This window comes from Entelurus aequoreus, linkage group LG18 (genome assembly GCF_033978785.1).
Source record: "Entelurus aequoreus isolate RoL-2023_Sb linkage group LG18, RoL_Eaeq_v1.1, whole genome shotgun sequence".
Taxonomy (NCBI): domain Eukaryota; kingdom Metazoa; phylum Chordata; class Actinopteri; order Syngnathiformes; family Syngnathidae; genus Entelurus; species Entelurus aequoreus.
The window spans coordinates 28,421,638-28,439,148 of record NC_084748.1 but is presented as its reverse complement, the minus strand read 5'-3'; the positions used below and the strand labels follow the sequence as shown (position 1 = coordinate 28,439,148).

The window sequence follows — 17,511 nt, the reverse complement described above, 5'->3', positions numbered from 1 at the left end:
GAAGACAGCTGTAGTCCCAATGGGTGTCAGCCTTCCATTTGAATTAAGAATCAGTCAATGATTCACTTGAAACCTAAATCATAACAGAGGATGGTTTCCATCCATCGACCTCTGGGTTATGGGCCCAGCACGCTTCCCCTGCGCCACTCTGCTGTCTGTAACTCCAAGATGCTTACTCTGGTGAATATCCAGACAAACTACTTGTAACAAAGTGATTTGGAACCCATCTGAAGTAGTCTTTCTTTCTGAGTCCTGGTTGTGTCCACATTTTAAATGGCATTTTTTTTAAAGAAAACATTGTAGTAATCATCAAACTCTGTGGATCCATTGGGATTTTATTCAAAACGAATAGAATTTAGGCTTACATTCACGTAGTTTGAAAACAAACTGAGAAAGTGTTATGGAACTAACATCAAGACACTGACGGGATTTGAGCCCAACCTCTTCTGCTTAACAGTCAGGCACTTTGACTGACACCAACAGTGCCTGGAAAAAAATGGGATTTCAAATCGATGCCTATAACCCTTCATTCAATTAATGATAGCCAATTTGAGGCGATAGCATTGATTATCAGTAATTTACATTAGTTTAAACAAGCGTGGCTTGAAAGTTATGTTGCAAACGTAGCACACGTTTTAACTAGAAACTTTTTTGCAAACTTAGAGAAGGACATGGGCTGTACAAGAAAACCCTCGAACCCCCGTGCTCGTGTCAAAATCCCGTCCCTGGGTGGGCTTGAACCACCATCCTCTCAGTTAACAGCCGAACGCGCTGACCGATTGCGCCACAGAGACTGGCTAGTTTAAATGATAAATTACTCCCCAAAAAATTATAAAATCTCATGTTACGATAGCCCGATGTCATTGTCTTTGGATGGGCGGAACTAGAAGTACACTGCTTCAGCATTCGGGGAGTCCAATATGCCTTTTGGGTGGAATGACTGTGTCTTGCGGTTGTCACAAACATTGCTTTTGTCCCTTATGAATATTGGTTAAAATGAAACAAGATCAACAAATTGCATTGGCCGGGAATCGGACCCGGGTCTCCCGCGTGGCAGGCGAGAATTCTACCACTGAACCACCAATGCCTGTGGAATAATAGAGATTTGTGAACTCGGTTAAGAGGAAGAACGTTTGAAATGTGGGCTGCGACAAACAAAACATGCTACAAAGTGGAACACATTCTACTTGCACAAGAGATATAACAACATCCACAAAAGGCAAGAAATGCAATGCAGCTAGTAACAGCAAAAAGACTAGCGAGCACCATGTTTTCCGTTGGCCGAAAATGTACTTGTAAGTCTTGATAAAGGTCTGTGACTTGCAGCAGTTTCCATGGTGTAGTGGTTATCACATTCGCCTAACACGCGAAATGTCCCCTGTTCGAAACAGGGTGGAAACAAGGCTTTTTTTACTTTCCTTCTTACGTCTATAAACAAGCAAGGAAAGAAATAATAGCAAGGTCCTGTGTTTCATCATGAAGTAGATTGCAACATACCTGAGCACCTCATGTACAGCCGAGCTCACACAACACCAAATTTAGAGGGTTCTCATATAGGCAGACCTTTGGCTTCAATATCATGAATGCTGGGTTCCATGAAAATGTCACGCACAAATCTATGAAATTTCTCATTCATTCAAGTCACTGTATTTTCAGGGCGTTGCATCGATTGCAACTGTACTGTGTGGATTGACTTATAAGACGTTTAACCTCTCAGCTAAGCAGGAATCATTAGTGTAATTCCCAAAGATCAGTCAAAGATTCACCTGAAACCTAAATCATAGCAGAGGATGGTTTCGATCCATCGACCTCTGGGTTATGGGCCCAGCACGCTTCCGCTGCCTGTAACTAGAAGATGCTTACTCTGGTGAATATCCAAAGAGTTAGAGAAGACAGCTGTAGTCCCAATGGGTGTCAGCCTTCCATTTGAATTAAGAATCAGTCGAAGATTCGCTTGAAACCTAAATCATAGCAGAGGATGGTTTCCATCCATCGACCTCTGGGTTATGGGCCCAGCACGCTTCCGCTGCCTGTAACTAGAAGATGCTTACTCTGGTGAATATCCACAGAGTTAGAGAAGACAGTTGTTGTCTGAATGGGTGTCAGCCTTCCATTTGAATTAAGAATCAGTCAAAGATTCGCTTGAAACCTAAGTCATAGCAGAGGATGGTTTCGATCCATCGACCTTATGAATATTAGTTAAAATGTAACAAGATCAACAGATTGCATTGGCCGGGAATCGGACCCGGGTCTCCCGCGTGGCAGGCGAGAATTCTACCACTGATTCACCAATGCCTGTGGAGTAATAGAGATTTATGAACTCGGTTAAGAGGAAGAACGTTTGAAATGCGGGCTGCGACAAACAAAACATGCTACAAAGTGGAACACATTCTACTTGCACAAGGGATATAACAACATCCACAAAAGGCAAGAAATGCAATGCAGCTAGTAACAGCAATAAGACTAGCGAGCACCATGTTTTCCGTCGGCCGAAAATGTACTTGTAAGTCTTGATAAAGGTCTGTGACTTGCAGCAGTTTCCATGGTGTAGTGGTTATCACATTCGCCTAACACGCGAAAGGTCCCCTGTTCGAAACAGGGTGGAAACAAGGCTCTTTTTACTTTCCTTCTTACGTCTATAAATAAGCAAGGAAAGAAATAATAGCAAGGTCCTGTGTTTCATCATGAAGTAGATTGCAACATACCTGAGCACCTCATGTACAGCCGAGCTCACACAACACCAAATTTAGAGGGTTCTCATATAGGCAGACCTTTGGCTTCAATATCATGAATGCTGGGTTCCATGAAAATGTCACGCACAAACCTATGAAATTTCTCATTCATTCAAGTCACTGTATTTTCAGGGCGTTGCATCGATTGCAACTGTACTGTGTGGATAGACTTATAAGACGTTTAACCTCTCAGCTAAGCAGGAATCATAAGTGTAATTCCCAAAGATCAGTCAAAGATTCACCTGAAACCTAAATCATAGTAGAGGATGGTTTCGATCCATCGACCTCTGGGTTATGGGCCCAGCACGCTTCCGCTGCCTGTAACTAGAAGATGCTTACTCTGGTGAATATCCAAAGAGTTAGAGAAGACAGCTGTAGTCTGAATGGGTGTCAGCCTTCCATTTGAATTAAGAATCAGTCAAAGATTCGCTTGAAACCTAAGTCATAGCAGAGGATGGTTTCAATCCATCGACCTCTGGGTTATGGGCCCAGCACGCTTCCGCTGCGCCACTCTGCTGTCTGTAACTCAAAGATGCTTACTCTGGTGAATATCCAAAGAGTTAGAGAAGACAGCTGTAGTCCCAATGGGTGTCAGCCTTCCATTTGAATTAAGAATCAGTCGAAGATTCGCTTGAAACCTAAATCATAGCAGAGGATGGTTTCCATCCATCGACCTCCGGGTTATGGGCCCAGCACGCTTCCGCTGCGCCACTCTGCTGTCTGTAACTCCAAGATGCTTACTCTGGTGAATATCCAGACAAACTACTTGTAACAAAGTGATTTGGAACCCATTTGAAGTAGTCTTTCTTTCTGAGTCCTGGTTGTGTCCACATTTTAAATGGCATTTTTTTTAAAGAAAACATTGTAGTAATCATCAAACTCTGTGGATCCATTGGGATTTTATTCAAAACGAATAGAATTTAGGCTTACATTCACGTGGTTTGAAAACAAACTGAGAAAGTGTAATGGAACTAACATCAAGACACTGACGGGATTTGAGCCCAACCTCTTCTGCTTAACAGTCAGGCACTTTGACTGACACCAACAGCGCCTGGAAAAAAATGGGATTTCAACTCGATGCCTATAACCCTTCATTCAATTAATGATAGCCAATTTCAGGCGATAGCATTGATTATCAGTAATTTACATTAGTTTAAACAAGCTTGGCTTGAAAGTTATGTTGCAAACGTAGCACACATTTTAACTAGAAACTTTTTTGCAAACTTAGAGAAGGACATGGGCTGTACAAGAAAACCCTCGAACCCCCGTGCTCGTGTCAAAATCCCGTCCCTGGGTGGGCTTGAACCACCACCCTCTCAGTTAACAGCCGAACGCGCTGACCGATTGCGCCACAGAGACTGACTAGTTTAAATGATAAATTACTCCCCAAAAAATTATAAAATCTCATGTTACGATAGCCCGATGTCATTGTCTTTGGATGGGCGTAACTAGAAGTACACTGCTTCAGCATTCGGGGAGTCCAATATGCCTTTTGGGTGGAATGACTGTGTCTTGCGGTTGTCAAAAACATTGCTTTTGTCCCTTATGAATATTAGTTAAAATGTAACAAGATCAACGGATTGCATTGGCCGGGAATCGGACCCGGGTCTCCCGCGTGGCAGGCGAGAATTCTACCACTGAACCACCAATGCCTGTGGAGTAATAGAGATTTATGAACTCGGTTAAGAGGAAGAACGTTTGAAATGCGGGCTGCGACAAACAAAACGTGCTACAAAGTGGAACACTTTCTACTTGCACAAGGGATATAACAACATCCACAAAAGGCAAGAAATGCAATGCAGCTAGTAACAGCAATAAGACTAGCGAGCACCATGTTTTCCGTCGGCCGAAAATGTACTTGTAAGTCTTGATAAAGGTCTGTGACTTGCAGCAGTTTCCATGGTGTAGTGGTTATCACATTCGCCTCACACGCGAAAGGTCCCCTGTTCGAAACAGGGTGGAAACAAGGCTTTTTTTACTTTCCTTCTTACGTCTATAAATAAGCAAGGAAAGAAATAATAGCAAGGTCCTGTGTTTCATCATGAAGTAGTTTGCAACATACCTGAGCACCTCATGTACAGCCGAGCTCACACAACACCAAATTTAGAGGGTTCTCATATAGGCAGACCTTTGGCTTCAATATCATGAATGCTGGGTTCCATGAAAATGTCACGCACAAACCTATGAAATTTCTCATTCATTCAAGTCACTGTATTTTCAGGGCGTTGCATCGATTGCAACTGTACTGTGTAGATTGACTTATAAGACGTTTAACCTCTCAGCTAAGCAGGAATCATAAGTGTAATTCCCAAAGATCAGTCAAAGATTCACCTGAAACCTAAATCATAGTAGAGGATGGTTTCGATCCATCGACCTCTGGGTTATGGGCCCAGCACGCTTCCGCTGCCTGTAACTAGAAGATGCTTACTCTGGTGAATATCCACAGAGTTAGAGAAGACAGCTATAGCCTGAATGGGTGTCAGCCTTCCATTTGAATTAAGGATCAGTCAAAAATTCGCTTGAAACCTAAGTCATAGCAGAGGATGGTTTCGATCCATCGACCTCTGGGTTATGGGCCCAGCACGCTTCCGCTGCGCCACTCTGCTGTCTGTAACTCAAAGATGCTTACTCTGGTGAATATCCAAAGAGTTAGAGAAGACAGCTGTAGTCCCAATGGGTGTCAGCCTTCCATTTGAATTAAGAATCAGTCAAAGATTCACCTGAAACCTAAATCATAGTAGAGGATGGTTTCGATCCATCGACCTCTGGGTTATGGGCCCAGCACGCTTCCGCTGCCTGTAACTAGGAGACGCTTACTCTGGTGAATATCCAAAGAGATAGAGAAGACAGCTGTAGTCTGAATGGGTGTCAGCCTTCCATTTGAATTAAGAATCAGTCAAAGATTCGCTTGAAACCTAAGTCATAGCAGAGGATGGTTTCGATCCATCGACCTCTGGGTTATGGGCCCAGCACGCTTCCGCTGCGCCACTCTGCTGTCTGTAACTAAAAGATGCTTACTCTGGTGAATATCCAAAGAGTTAGAGAAGACAGCTGTAGTCCCAATGGGTGTCAGCCTTCCATTTGAATTAAGAATCAGTCGAAGATTCGCTTGAAACCTAAATCATAGCAGAGGATGGTTTCCATCCATCGACCTCTGGGTTATGGGCCCAGCACGCTTCCGCTGCGCCACTCTGCTGTCTGTAACTCAAAGATGCTTACTCTGGTGAATATCCAAAGAGTTAGAGAAGACAGCTGTAGTCCCAATGGGTGTCAGCCTTCCATTTGAATTAAGAATCAGTCGAAGATTCGCTTGAAACCTAAATCATAACAGAGGATGGTTTCCATCCAACGACCTCTGGGTTATGGGCCCAGCACGCTTCCCCTGCGCCACTCTGCTGTCTGTAACTCCAAGATGCTTACTCTGGTGAATATCCAAAGAGTTAGAGAAGACAGCTGTAGTCCCAATGGGTGTCAGCCTTCCATTTGAATTAAGAATCAGTCGAAGATTCGCTTGAAACCTAAATCATAGCAGAGGATGGTTTCCATCCATCGACCTCTGGGTTATGGGCCCAGCACGCTTCCCCTGCGCCACTCTGCTGTCTGTAACTCCAAGATGCTTACTCTGGTGAATATCCAGACAAACTACTTGTAACAAAGTGATTTGGAACCCATCTGAAGTAGTCTTTCTTTCTGAGTCCTGGTTGTGTCCACATTTTAAATGGCATTTTTTTTAAAGAAAACATTGTAGTAATCATCAAACTCTGTGGATCCATTGGGGATTTTATTCAAAACGAATATAATTTAGGCTTACATTCACGTGGTTTGAAAACAAACTGAGAAAGTGTTATGGAACTAACATCAAGACACTGACGGGATTTGAGCCCAACCTCTTCTGCTTAACAGTCAGGCACTTTGACCGACACCAACAGCGCCTGGAAAAAAATGGGATTTCAACTCGATGCCTATAACCCTTCATTCAATTAATGATAGCCAATTTGAGGCGATAGCATTGATTATCAGTAATTTACATTAGTTTAAACAAGCGTGGCTTGAAAGTTATGTTGCAAACGTAGCACACGTTTTAACTAGAAACTTTTTTGCAAACTTAGAGAAGGACATGGGCTGTACAAGAAAACTCTCGAACCCCCGTGCTCGTGTCAAAATCCCGTCCCTGGGTGGGCTTGAACCACCATCCTCTCAGTTAACAGCCGAACGCGCTGACCGATTGCGCCACAGAGACTGACTAGTTTAAATGATAAATTACTCCCCAAAAAATTATAAAATCTCATGTTACGATAGCCCGATGTCATTGTCTTTGGATGGGCGTAACTAGAAGTACACTGCTTCAGCATTCGGGGAGTCCAATATGCCTTTTGGGTGGAATGACTGTGTCTTGCGGTTGTCACAAACATTGCTTTTGTCCCTTATGAATATTGGTTAAAATGTAACAAAATCAACAGATTGCATTGGCCGGGAATCGGACCCGGGTCTCCCGCGTGGCAGGCGAGAATTCTACCACTGAACCACCAAAGCCTGTGGAATAATAGAGATTTATGAACTCGGTTAAGAGGAAGAACGTTTGAAATGCGGGCTGCGACAAACAAAACATGCTACAAAGTGGAACACATTCTACTTGCACAAGGGATATAACAACATCCACAAAAGGCAAGAAATGCAATGCAGCTAGTAACAGCAATAAGACTAGCGAGCACCATGTTTTCCGTCGGCCGAAAATGTACTTGTAAGTCTTGATAAAGGTCTATGACTTGCAGCAGTTTCCATGGTGTAGTGGTTATCACATTCGCCTAACACGCGAAAGGTCCCCTGTTCGAAACAGGGTGGAAACAAGGCTTTTTTTTACTTTCCTTCTTACGTCTATAAATAAGCAAGGAAAGAAATAATAGCAAGGTCCTGTGTTTCATCATGAAGTAGATTGCAACATACCTGAGCACCTCATGTACAGCCGAGCTCACACAACACCAAATTTAGAGGGTTCTCATATAGGCAGACCTTTGGCTTCAACATCATGAATGCTGGGTTCCATGAAAATGTCACGCACAAACCTATGAAATTTCTCATTCATTCAAGTCACTGTATTTTCAGGGCGTTGCATCGATTGCAACTGTACTGTGTGGATAGACTTATAAGACGTTTAACCTCTCAGCTAAGCAGGAATCATAAGTGTAATTCCCAAAGATCAGTCAAAGATTCACCTGAAACCTAAATCATAGTAGAGGATGGTTTCGATCCATCGACCTCTGGGTTATGGGCCCAGCACGCTTCCGCTGCCTGTAACTAGAAGATGCTTACTCTGGTGAATATCCAAAGAGTTAGAGAAGACAGCTGTAGTCTGAATGGGTGTCAGCCTTCCATTTGAATTAAGAATCAGTCGAAGATTCGCTTGAAACCTAAATCATAGCAGAGGATGGTTTCCATCCATCGACCTCTGGGTTATGGGCCCAGCACGCTTCCGCTGCGCCACTCTGCTGTCTGTAACTCAAAGATGCTTACTCTGGTGAATATCCAAAGAGTTAGGGAAGACAGCTGTAGTCCCAATGGGTGTCAGCCTTCCATTTGAATTAAGAATCAGTCAAAGATTCACCTGAAACCTAAATCATAGTAGAGGATGGTTTCGATCCATCGACCTCTGGGTTATGGGCCCAGCACGCTTCCGCTGCCTGTAACTAGAAGATGCTTACTCTGGTGAATATCCAAAGAGTTAGAGAAGACAGCTGTAGTCTGAATGGGTGTCAGCCTTCCATTTGAATTAAGAATCAGTCAAAGATTCGCTTGAAACCTAAGTCATAGCAGAGGATGGTTTCCATCCATCGACCTCTGGGTTATGGGCCCAGCACGCTTCCGCTGCGCCACTCTGCTGTCTGTAACTCAAAGATGCTTACTCTGGTGAATATCCAAAGAGTTAGAGAAGACAGCTGTAGTCCCAATGGGTGTCAGCCTTCCATTTGAATTAAGAATCTGTCAAAGATTCGCTTGAAACCTAAGTCATAGCAGAGGATGGTTTCCATCCATCGACCTCTGGGTTATGGGCCCAGCACGCTTCCGCTGCGCCACTCTGCTGTCTGTAACTCAAAGATGCTTACTCTGGTGAATATCCAAAGAGTTAGAGAAGACAGCTGTAGTCCCAATGGGTGTCAGCCTTCCATTTGAATTAAGAATCAGTCAAAGATTCACCTGAAACCTAAATCATAGTAGAGGATGGTTTCGATCCATCGACCTCTGGGTTATGGGCCCAGCACGCTTCCGCTGCCTGTAACTAGAAGATGCTTACTCTGGTGAATATCCAAAGAGTTAGAGAAGACAGCTGTAGTCTGAATGGGTGTCAGCCTTCCATTTGAATTAAGAATCAGTCAAAGATTCGCTTGAAACCTAAGTCATAGCAGAGGATGGTTTCCATCCATCGACCTCTGGGTTATGGGCCCAGCACGCTTCCGCTGCGCCACTCTGCTGTCTGTAACTCAAAGATGCTTACTTTGGTGAATATCCAAAGAGTTAGAGAAGACAGCTGTAGTCCGAATGGGTGTCAGCCTTCCATTTGAATTAAGAATCTGTCAAAGATTCGCTTGAAACCTAAGTCATAGCAGAGGATGGTTTCCATCCATCGACCTCTGGGTTATGGGCCCAGCACGCTTCCGCTGCGCCACTCTGCTGTCTGTAACTCAAAGATGCTTACTCTGGTGAATATCCAAAGAGTTAGAGAAGACAGCTGTAGTCCCAATGGGTGTCAGCCTTCCATTTGAATTAAGAATCTGTCAAAGATTCGCTTGAAACCTAAGTCATAGCAGAGGATGGTTTCCATCCATCGACCTCTGGGTTATGGGCCCAGCACGCTTCCGCTGCGCCACTCTGCTGTCTGTAACTCAAAGATGCTTACTCTGGTGAATATCCAAAGAGTTAGAGAAGACAGCTGTAGTCCCAATGGGTGTCAGCCTTCCATTTGAATTAAGAATCAGTCAAAGATTCACCTGAAACCTAAATCATAGTAGAGGATGGTTTCGATCCATCGACCTCTGGGTTATGGGCCCAGCACGCTTCCGCTGCCTGTAACTAGAAGATGCTTACTCTGGTGAATATCCAATGAGTTAGAGAAGACAGCTGTAGTCTGAATGGGTGTCAGCCTTCCATTTGAATTAAGAATCAGTCAAAGATTCGCTTGAAACCTAAGTCATAGCAGAGGATGGTTTCCATCCATCGACCTCTGGGTTATGGGCCCAGCACGCTTCCGCTGCGCCACTCTGCTGTCTGTAACTCAAAGATGCTTACTCTGGTGAATATCCAAAGAGTTAGAGAAGACAGCTGTAGTCCCAATGGGTGTCAGCCTTCCATTTGAATTAAGAATCTGTCAAAGATTCGCTTGAAACCTAAGTCATAGCAGAGGATGGTTTCCATCCATCGACCTCTGGGTTATGGGCCCAGCACGCTTCCGCTTCGCCACTCTGCTGTCTGTAACTCAAAGATGCTTACTCTGGTGAATATCCAAAGAGTTAGAGAAGACAGCGGTAGTCCCAATGGGTGTCAGCCTTCCATTTGAATTAAGAATCAGTCGAAGATTCGCTTGAAACCTAAATCATAGCAGAGGATGGTTTCCATCCATCGACCTCTGGGTTATGGGCCCAGCACGCTTCCGCTGCCTGTAACTAGAAGATGCTTACTCTGGTGAATATCCACAGAGTTAGAGAAGACAGTTGTTGTCTGAATGGGTGTCAGCCTTCCATTTGAATTAAGAATCAGTCAATGATTCACTTGAAACCTAAATCATAACAGAGGATGGTTTCCATCCATCGACCTCTGGGTTATGGGCCCAGCACGCTTCCCCTGCGCCACTCTGCTGTCTGTAACTCCAAGATGCTTACTCTGGTGAATATCCAGACAAACTACTTGTAACGAAGTGATTTGGAACCCATCTGAAGTAGTCTTTCTTTCTGAGTCCTGGTTGTGTCCACATTTTAAATGGCATTTTTTTTAAAGAAAACATTGTAGTAATCATCAAACTCTGTGGATCCATTGGGATTTTATTCAAAACGAATAGAATTTAGGCTTACATTCACGTGGTTTGAAAACAAACTGAGAAAGTGTTATGGAACTAACATCAAGACACTGACGGGATTTGAGCCCAACCTCTTCTGCTTAACAGTCAGGCACTTTGACTGACACCAACAGCGCCTGGAAAAAAAATGGGATTTCAACTCGATGCCTATAACCCTTCATTCAATTAATGATAGCCAATTTGAGGCGATAGCATTGATTATCAGTAATTTACATTAGTTTAAACAAGCTTGGCTTGAAAGTTATGTTGCAAACGTAGCACACGTTTTAACTAGAAACTTTTTTGCAAACTTAGAGAAGGACATGGGCTGTACAAGAAAACCCTCGAACCCCCGTGCTCGTGTCAAAATCCCGTCCCTGGGTGGGCTTGAACCACCATCCTCTCAGTTAACAGCCGAACGCGCTGACCGATTGCGCCACAGAGACTGGCTAGTTTAAATGATAAATTACTCCCCAAAAAATTATAAAATCTCATGTTACGATAGCCCGATGTCATTGTCTTTGGATGGGCGTAACTAGAAGTACACTGCTTCAGCATTCGGGGAGTCCAATATGCCTTTTGGGTGGAATGACTGTGTCTTGCGGTTGTCACAAACATTGCTTTTGTCCCTTATGAATATTGGTTTAAATGTAACAAGATCAACAGATTGCATTGGCCGGGAATCGGACCCGGGTCTCCCGCGTGGCAGGCGAGAATTCTACCACTGAACCACCAATGCCTGTGGAATAATAGAGATTTATGAACTCGGTTAAGAGGAAGAACGTTTGAAATGCGGGCTGCGACAAACAAAACATGCTACAAAGTGGAACACATTCTACTTGCACAAGGGATATAACAACATCCACAAAAGGCAAGAAATGCAATGCAGCTAGTAACAGCAATAAGACTAGCGAGCACCATGTTTTCCGTCGGCCGAAAATGTACTTGTAAGTCTTGATAAAGGTCTGCGACTTGCAGCAGTTTCCATGGTGTAGTGGTTATCACATTCGCCTCACACGCGAAAGGTCCCCTGTTCGAAACAGGGTGGAAACAAGGCTTCTTTTACTTTCCTTCTTACGTCTATAAATAAGCAAGGAAAGAAATAATAGCAAGGTCCTGTGTTTCATCATGAAGTAGTTTGCAACATACCTGAGCACCTCATGTACAGCCGAGCTCACACAACACCAAATTTAGAGGGTTCTCATATAGGCAGACCTTTGGCTTCAATATCATGAATGCTGGGTTCCATGAAAATGTCACGCACAAACCTATGAAATTTGTCATTCATTCAAGTCCCTGTATTTTCAGGGCGTTGCATCGATTGCAACTGTACTGTGTAGATTGACTTATAAGACGTTTAACCTCTCAGCTAAGCAGGAATCATAAGTGTAATTCCCAAAGATTCGCCTGAAACCTAAATCATAGTAGAGGATGGTTTCGATCCATCGACCTCTGGGTTATGGGCCCAGCACGCTTCCGCTGCGCCACTCTGCTGTCTGTAACTCAAAGATGCTTACTCTGGTGAATATCCAAAGAGTTAAAGAAGACAGCTGTAGTCCCAATGGGTGTCAGCCTTCCATTTGAATTAAGAATCAGTCAAAGATTCACCTGAAACCTAAATCATAGTAGAGGATGGTTTCGATCCATCGACCTCTGGGTTGTGGGCCCAGCACGCTTCCGCTGCCTGTAACTAGAAGATGCTTACTCTGGTGAATATCCAAAGAGTTAGAGAAGACAGCTGTAGTCTGAATGGGTGTCAGCCTTCCATTTGAATTAAGAATCAGTCAAAGATTCGCTTGAAACCTAAGTCATAGCAGAGGATGGTTTCGATCCATCGACCTCTGGGTTATGGGCCCAGCACGCTTCCGCTGCGCCACTCTGCTGTCTGTAACTCAAAGATGCTTACTCTGGTGAATATCCAAAGAGTTAGAGAAGACAGCTGTAGTCCCAATGGGTGTCAGCCTTCCATTTGAATTAAGAATCTGTCAAAGATTCGCTTGAAACCTAAGTCATAGCAGAGGATGGTTTCCATCCATCGACCTCTGGGTTATGGGCCCAGCACGCTTCCGCTGCGCCACTCTGCTGTCTGTAACTCAAAGATGCTTACTCTGGTGAATATCCAAAGAGTTAGAGAAGACAGCTGTAGTCCCAATGGGTGTCAGCCTTCCATTTGAATTAAGAATCAGTCGAAGATTCGCTTGAAACCTAAATCATAACAGAGGATGGTTTCCATCCAACGACCTCTGGGTTATGGGCCCAGCACGCTTCCCCTGCGCCACTCTGCTGTCTGTAACTCCAAGATGCTTACTCTGGTGAATATCCAAAGAGTTAGAGAAGACAGCTGTAGTCCCAATGGGTGTCAGCCTTCCATTTGAATTAAGAATCAGTCGAAGATTTGCTTGAAACCTAAATCATAGCAGAGGATGGTTTCCATCCATCGACCTCTGGGTTATGGGCCCAGCACGCTTCCCCTGCGCCACTCTGCTGTCTGTAACTCCAAGATGCTTACTCTGGTGAATATCCAGACAAACTACTTGTAACAAAGTGATTTGGAACCCATCTGAAGTAGTCTTTCTTTCTGAGTCCTGGTTGTGTCCACATTTTAAATGGCATTTTTTTTAAAGAAAACATTGTAGTAATCATCAAACTCTGTGGATCCATTGGGATTTTATTCAAAACGAATATAATTTAGGCTTACATTCACGTGGTTTGAAAACAAACTGAGAAAGTGTTATGGAACTAACATCAAGACACTGACGGGATTTGAGCCCAACCTCTTCTGCTTAACAGTCAGGCACTTTGACTGACACCAACAGCGCCTGGAAAAAAATGGGATTTCAACTCGATGCCTATAACCCTTCATTCAATTAATGATAGCCAATTTGAGGCGATAGCATTGATTATCAGTAATTTACATTAGTTTAAACAAGCGTGGCTTGAAAGTTATGTTGCAAACGTAGCACACGTTTTAACTAGAAACTTTTTTGCAAACTTCATCGTATGGGCAGCTGTTTTCCGGCACCCGGACCTGAGGCCGAAGGTCTATGCCTTTTACCACCCCAGGCCCGGGGGGCCCTCCCGTTCATATGTCAGGACACACAGAAGTGAGCCAGGTCACCGAGCAGTCATCCAGGTCCGCCAGGCCACGCAAACCATTAGGAGCACGATAAATCGGGCAACGCAGGATCACGTGGTCGGCAGTCTGCTCCTCCGCGCCACACTCACACGTCGCGTTAGGTGCTAAGCCCCACTGGAACATGTTTGAGCGAAAGCGACCGACACCAGTTTGGAGGCGGTTAAGCCTCACCCAGGCCACTCGTGGTAGTGAGAGGCCTGGTATTGAGCCGGTGTCAGGTATGAAGTCACGGAGTCTGGAGGAGATGGTATGCTCCAGGTCCGTGCTCCATTTGTGATTCGCCCAGTGAGCCGCCCTGATGTTGTTGTCACTGCATTGCTGCAGGAGCTTCAGGGCGGCTGGTACCAGTGGGTCTCTGGAGGGGAGGCGGGGCGTTGGCTCTGAGGAGAGTGTGAGCCTTTCATGGAGCAGGTGGTTCTCATCCATGTTTGCCCGGCCCGCCAGAGTTGCTACAGCACCTTGGCGACGAAGCTCAGCGGGTTGGATGCCTGCTAAGATGGGCAGTAGCTCCACAGGGGTGGGGCGCAGGCATCCAGTGATAACACGCAAGGCTTCGTTGATCGGGACATCAAGTTGTTTAGAGTGAGCACTGCGCGCCCAGACAGGTGCGCAGTACTCAGCAGTTGAGTAGACCAGGGCAAGTGCTGCTGTTCGCAGAGTTCTTGCCCCGGCACCCCAACCGGACCCGACCAACCGTCTCAGCAGTGAGACGCGGGTGTTGAGTTTCTTGCGTGTTGCCAAGAGGTGTTTACGGAAAGTGAGCGACCTGTCCAGGGTGACCCCAAGGTATTTAGGGTCAGGACGAGGGTCTTCAGGTGTAGGACGAGGCCGGCATAGGGTAAGGGAAGCCCCATCCGGCTTCCGCACCTCGAACCTGATCTCACGATCCGCTTCCCAATTGTATAGGTGGAAAGCTTGTGTCACCGTCTTGGATTCGCTGAGCTTCAATCTCCAGTTATGGAGGTAAGCCACTAAAGTCTCCATGTCCTGGCTTAGAGTTCCCTCCAAGGCCTGCCAGTCCCTGTCGGAGTGCAGCAGCGCGAGATCGTCTGCGTATGCGAACCTCCGTGAGACTGTGGCAGGCAGGTCGTATGTATAGATGTTATACAGGAGGGGAGCCAGGACAGATCCCTGGGGGACGCCATTTTTCAGGCGCCGCAACCTGCTTTTATCTCCGTTACTGGTGGTGAGAGTAAAGCTGCGGTTCCAGACAAGCTCCATGATCATTTTGACCATGTGCCTGTCTGGAAGCAGGCGGAGAAGTTTGCAGGTGAGGCCGCGGTGCCAGACTGTGTCATAGGCAGCAGTCAGGTCTATGAAGACGGCACCGGCCTTCTTTTTCGCCTCAAAGCAGTCCTCGATGTCCTGGGTAAGGAGGGCGACCTGATCCACCGTGGACTTCCCACGTCGAAAACCCGCCTGCTCCCGGGGGAGGTGGGGGTCTATGATGGGCTCGACACGGGCGTGAATCAGGCGCTCGAGGACTTTAAAAGGGACGCAGAGCAACGAGATTGGTCTGTAGCTCGTTACGTCATCCTTTGGCTTGTTCGGCTTGGGGATAGCGACAACAGTGGCCCTTCTCCAAATCCTGGGGATCCGGAGTTGGCGCAGGCAAGAAGACAGGAAAACTCTCAGCCAGGACTTCATTGCAGGGGCAGCGTGGAGCACGAGTTCTGGGCAGATGTTGTCAGGCCCAGCAGACTTGCCTGGTTTGGTATACTGGAGGGCAGCTGTGAACTCCTCCGGTGAAAACTCACCGGAGATGTTACACTCGCTAGATGTTGTTGTCCTCCAGAGGTCTGCAGTTTCCTGGCGCACCGCCCGGGAAAAATCTCGATTTATCCCGGTATATGCCCCGTTTTTCACAACCTGTGCTGCAATAGCATTTGCGGTAACGGGGCATGTTCGGGGTGCGCGCTCAGACCTACCAGTCAAGTTGTTCAAAGTGCTCCACGCGATACGGCTAGTGTGCGAGAAGTCGATGGAGTGGACTGCCTCTTTCCAGCGCTGGTGCCTCTTCCTTCCAAGAGTGGAAAGAAGGGCAGTGGCTGAATTGTTAGCCTCCGGGCCATAGGGAGCCCGGAGGAAGGCGCTGTAGAGGGTCTCGCACTCGCCATCCCAGCATGGTTTGTAGTTCTTACGCCGGCCGCGTGGGATGGCTTTTTTGGCCGCAGATGTTAGTGCCCTACAGAAGTCCTGGTATGCCTCGTCCACGTTGGGTGTGTCTGGTGGTGGGAGACACCGTGTGGACTTGTTGGTATGGAGGCGATAGAGTTTCCAATTGGCCTTCCGGAACTTCCATCGCTTCATCGGTCCGCTCGGAACTGTTGTCACGAGGTCGGGCACCGATATCAGCGACGGTCGGTGTTGCGACCTGGGGAACATTCCTAGAACACGTCTGTCGGGGAGCTGGGTGTCCACACCGACACTCACGAAAGCCAGGTCAGGGTTCGTGTCAGTGTTATGCCGAGCGGAGTGAAAGCTGGCTGGGCCCTTCGGGTTGTAGAGAAGGTTGAGCGAGTTGCGCTCTGCCCAGTCAGAAAGAGTTTCCCCGCTCGGTGAGGTGGTACTGTATCCCCACCGTGTATGCCGGCAGTTGAAATCACCAGCATATACACACGGTGGTTCAAGCACTGGCAGTGACACTGGCGTGAGTTGTGAGGGTGGTGGTTTGTAGACGTTGACAATTTTGATGTCGCCAACGTCCACTCGCAGCCACTCGATCTCGGAGTTGTCCGGTGATCGATCGGCGAGGGTCCAGCTCAGATCGTTGTGGACAAACGTGGCAAGGCCATGCTTCTTGCTCAGGATTGACCCAGCTAGCGTGAAGTTGGTGATCGCTAGCTTGTCCGCTGTTGGGCGGTGGGTTTCCTGAAGGAGGATGACCATGGCTTGGGTGGTGTGGGCCATGTGCTCGATGACGGATGTTTTGGCATCTGTGAGCCCTTCAACGTTCAGTTGCAGTATTCTTGGTTGGAGACCGGCAGCAGTGTTGCTACCAGATCTCCGCCCAGACTGCCCCTGGACGCCAGAACGGGAGGGTACCCGAGTTGAAAGTTTTTTGTTTCGCCGCGTTGCCATGGAGTAGAGGAGCGCGGTTACTTGCAGGGATCACGACGTGAACGTAAACTTTCTCGATCCCCTTTTGCAAACTTAGAGAAGGACATGGGCTGTACAAGAAAACCCTCGAATCCCCGTGCTCGTGTCAAAATCCCGTCCCTGGGTGGGCTTGAACCACCATCCTCTCAGTTAACAGCCGAACGCGCTGACCGATTGCGCCACAGAGACTGGCTAGTTTAAATGATAAATTACTCCCCAAAAAATTATAAAATCTCATGTTACGATAGCCCGATGTCATTGTCTTTGGATGGGCGTAACTAGAAGTACACTGCTTCAGCATTCGGGGAGTCCAATATGCCTTTTGGGTGGAATGACAGTGTCTTGCGGTTGTCACAAACATTGCTTTTGTCCCTTATGAATATTGGTTAAAATGTAACAAAATCAACGGATTGCATTGGCCGGGAATCGGACCCGGGTCTTACTCTGGTGAATATCCAAACAGTTAGAGGATGGTTTCGATCCATCGACCTCTGGGTTAT

General features: G+C 46.3%; 15 non-coding genes across 15 annotated transcripts; 5 read left to right on the top strand and 10 right to left on the bottom strand.

Annotated features, from left to right (window-relative positions):
• Positions 1–720: 720 nt before the first annotated feature.
• On the bottom strand, positions 721–794 carry trnan-guu (transfer RNA asparagine (anticodon GUU)). Its single transcript has one exon. It is a non-coding gene; the product is annotated as a tRNA-Asn (tRNA).
• A 222-nt stretch (positions 795–1,016) lies between these two features.
• Positions 1,017–1,087, bottom strand: trnag-gcc (transfer RNA glycine (anticodon GCC)). The gene has a single exon. It is a non-coding gene; the product is annotated as a tRNA-Gly (tRNA).
• Positions 1,088–1,328: 241 nt separating this feature from the next.
• Positions 1,329–1,401, top strand: trnav-aac (transfer RNA valine (anticodon AAC)). Its single transcript has one exon. It is a non-coding gene; the product is annotated as a tRNA-Val (tRNA).
• Positions 1,402–2,224: 823 nt separating this feature from the next.
• On the bottom strand, positions 2,225–2,295 carry trnag-gcc (transfer RNA glycine (anticodon GCC)). The gene has a single exon. It is a non-coding gene; the product is annotated as a tRNA-Gly (tRNA).
• Positions 2,296–2,536: 241 nt separating this feature from the next.
• Positions 2,537–2,609, top strand: trnav-aac (transfer RNA valine (anticodon AAC)). The gene has a single exon. It is a non-coding gene; the product is annotated as a tRNA-Val (tRNA).
• A 1,408-nt stretch (positions 2,610–4,017) lies between these two features.
• Positions 4,018–4,091, bottom strand: trnan-guu (transfer RNA asparagine (anticodon GUU)). Its single transcript has one exon. It is a non-coding gene; the product is annotated as a tRNA-Asn (tRNA).
• A 222-nt stretch (positions 4,092–4,313) lies between these two features.
• trnag-gcc (transfer RNA glycine (anticodon GCC)) lies at positions 4,314–4,384 on the bottom strand. Its single transcript has one exon. It is a non-coding gene; the product is annotated as a tRNA-Gly (tRNA).
• Positions 4,385–4,625: 241 nt separating this feature from the next.
• On the top strand, positions 4,626–4,698 carry trnav-cac (transfer RNA valine (anticodon CAC)). Its single transcript has one exon. It is a non-coding gene; the product is annotated as a tRNA-Val (tRNA).
• Positions 4,699–6,898: 2,200 nt separating this feature from the next.
• On the bottom strand, positions 6,899–6,972 carry trnan-guu (transfer RNA asparagine (anticodon GUU)). The gene has a single exon. It is a non-coding gene; the product is annotated as a tRNA-Asn (tRNA).
• A 222-nt stretch (positions 6,973–7,194) lies between these two features.
• On the bottom strand, positions 7,195–7,265 carry trnag-gcc (transfer RNA glycine (anticodon GCC)). Its single transcript has one exon. It is a non-coding gene; the product is annotated as a tRNA-Gly (tRNA).
• Positions 7,266–7,506: 241 nt separating this feature from the next.
• Positions 7,507–7,579, top strand: trnav-aac (transfer RNA valine (anticodon AAC)). The gene has a single exon. It is a non-coding gene; the product is annotated as a tRNA-Val (tRNA).
• Positions 7,580–11,148: 3,569 nt separating this feature from the next.
• trnan-guu (transfer RNA asparagine (anticodon GUU)) lies at positions 11,149–11,222 on the bottom strand. Its single transcript has one exon. It is a non-coding gene; the product is annotated as a tRNA-Asn (tRNA).
• Positions 11,223–11,444: 222 nt separating this feature from the next.
• Positions 11,445–11,515, bottom strand: trnag-gcc (transfer RNA glycine (anticodon GCC)). The gene has a single exon. It is a non-coding gene; the product is annotated as a tRNA-Gly (tRNA).
• A 241-nt stretch (positions 11,516–11,756) lies between these two features.
• trnav-cac (transfer RNA valine (anticodon CAC)) lies at positions 11,757–11,829 on the top strand. The gene has a single exon. It is a non-coding gene; the product is annotated as a tRNA-Val (tRNA).
• Positions 11,830–17,126: 5,297 nt separating this feature from the next.
• Positions 17,127–17,200, bottom strand: trnan-guu (transfer RNA asparagine (anticodon GUU)). The gene has a single exon. It is a non-coding gene; the product is annotated as a tRNA-Asn (tRNA).
• Positions 17,201–17,511: the final 311 nt, after the last annotated feature.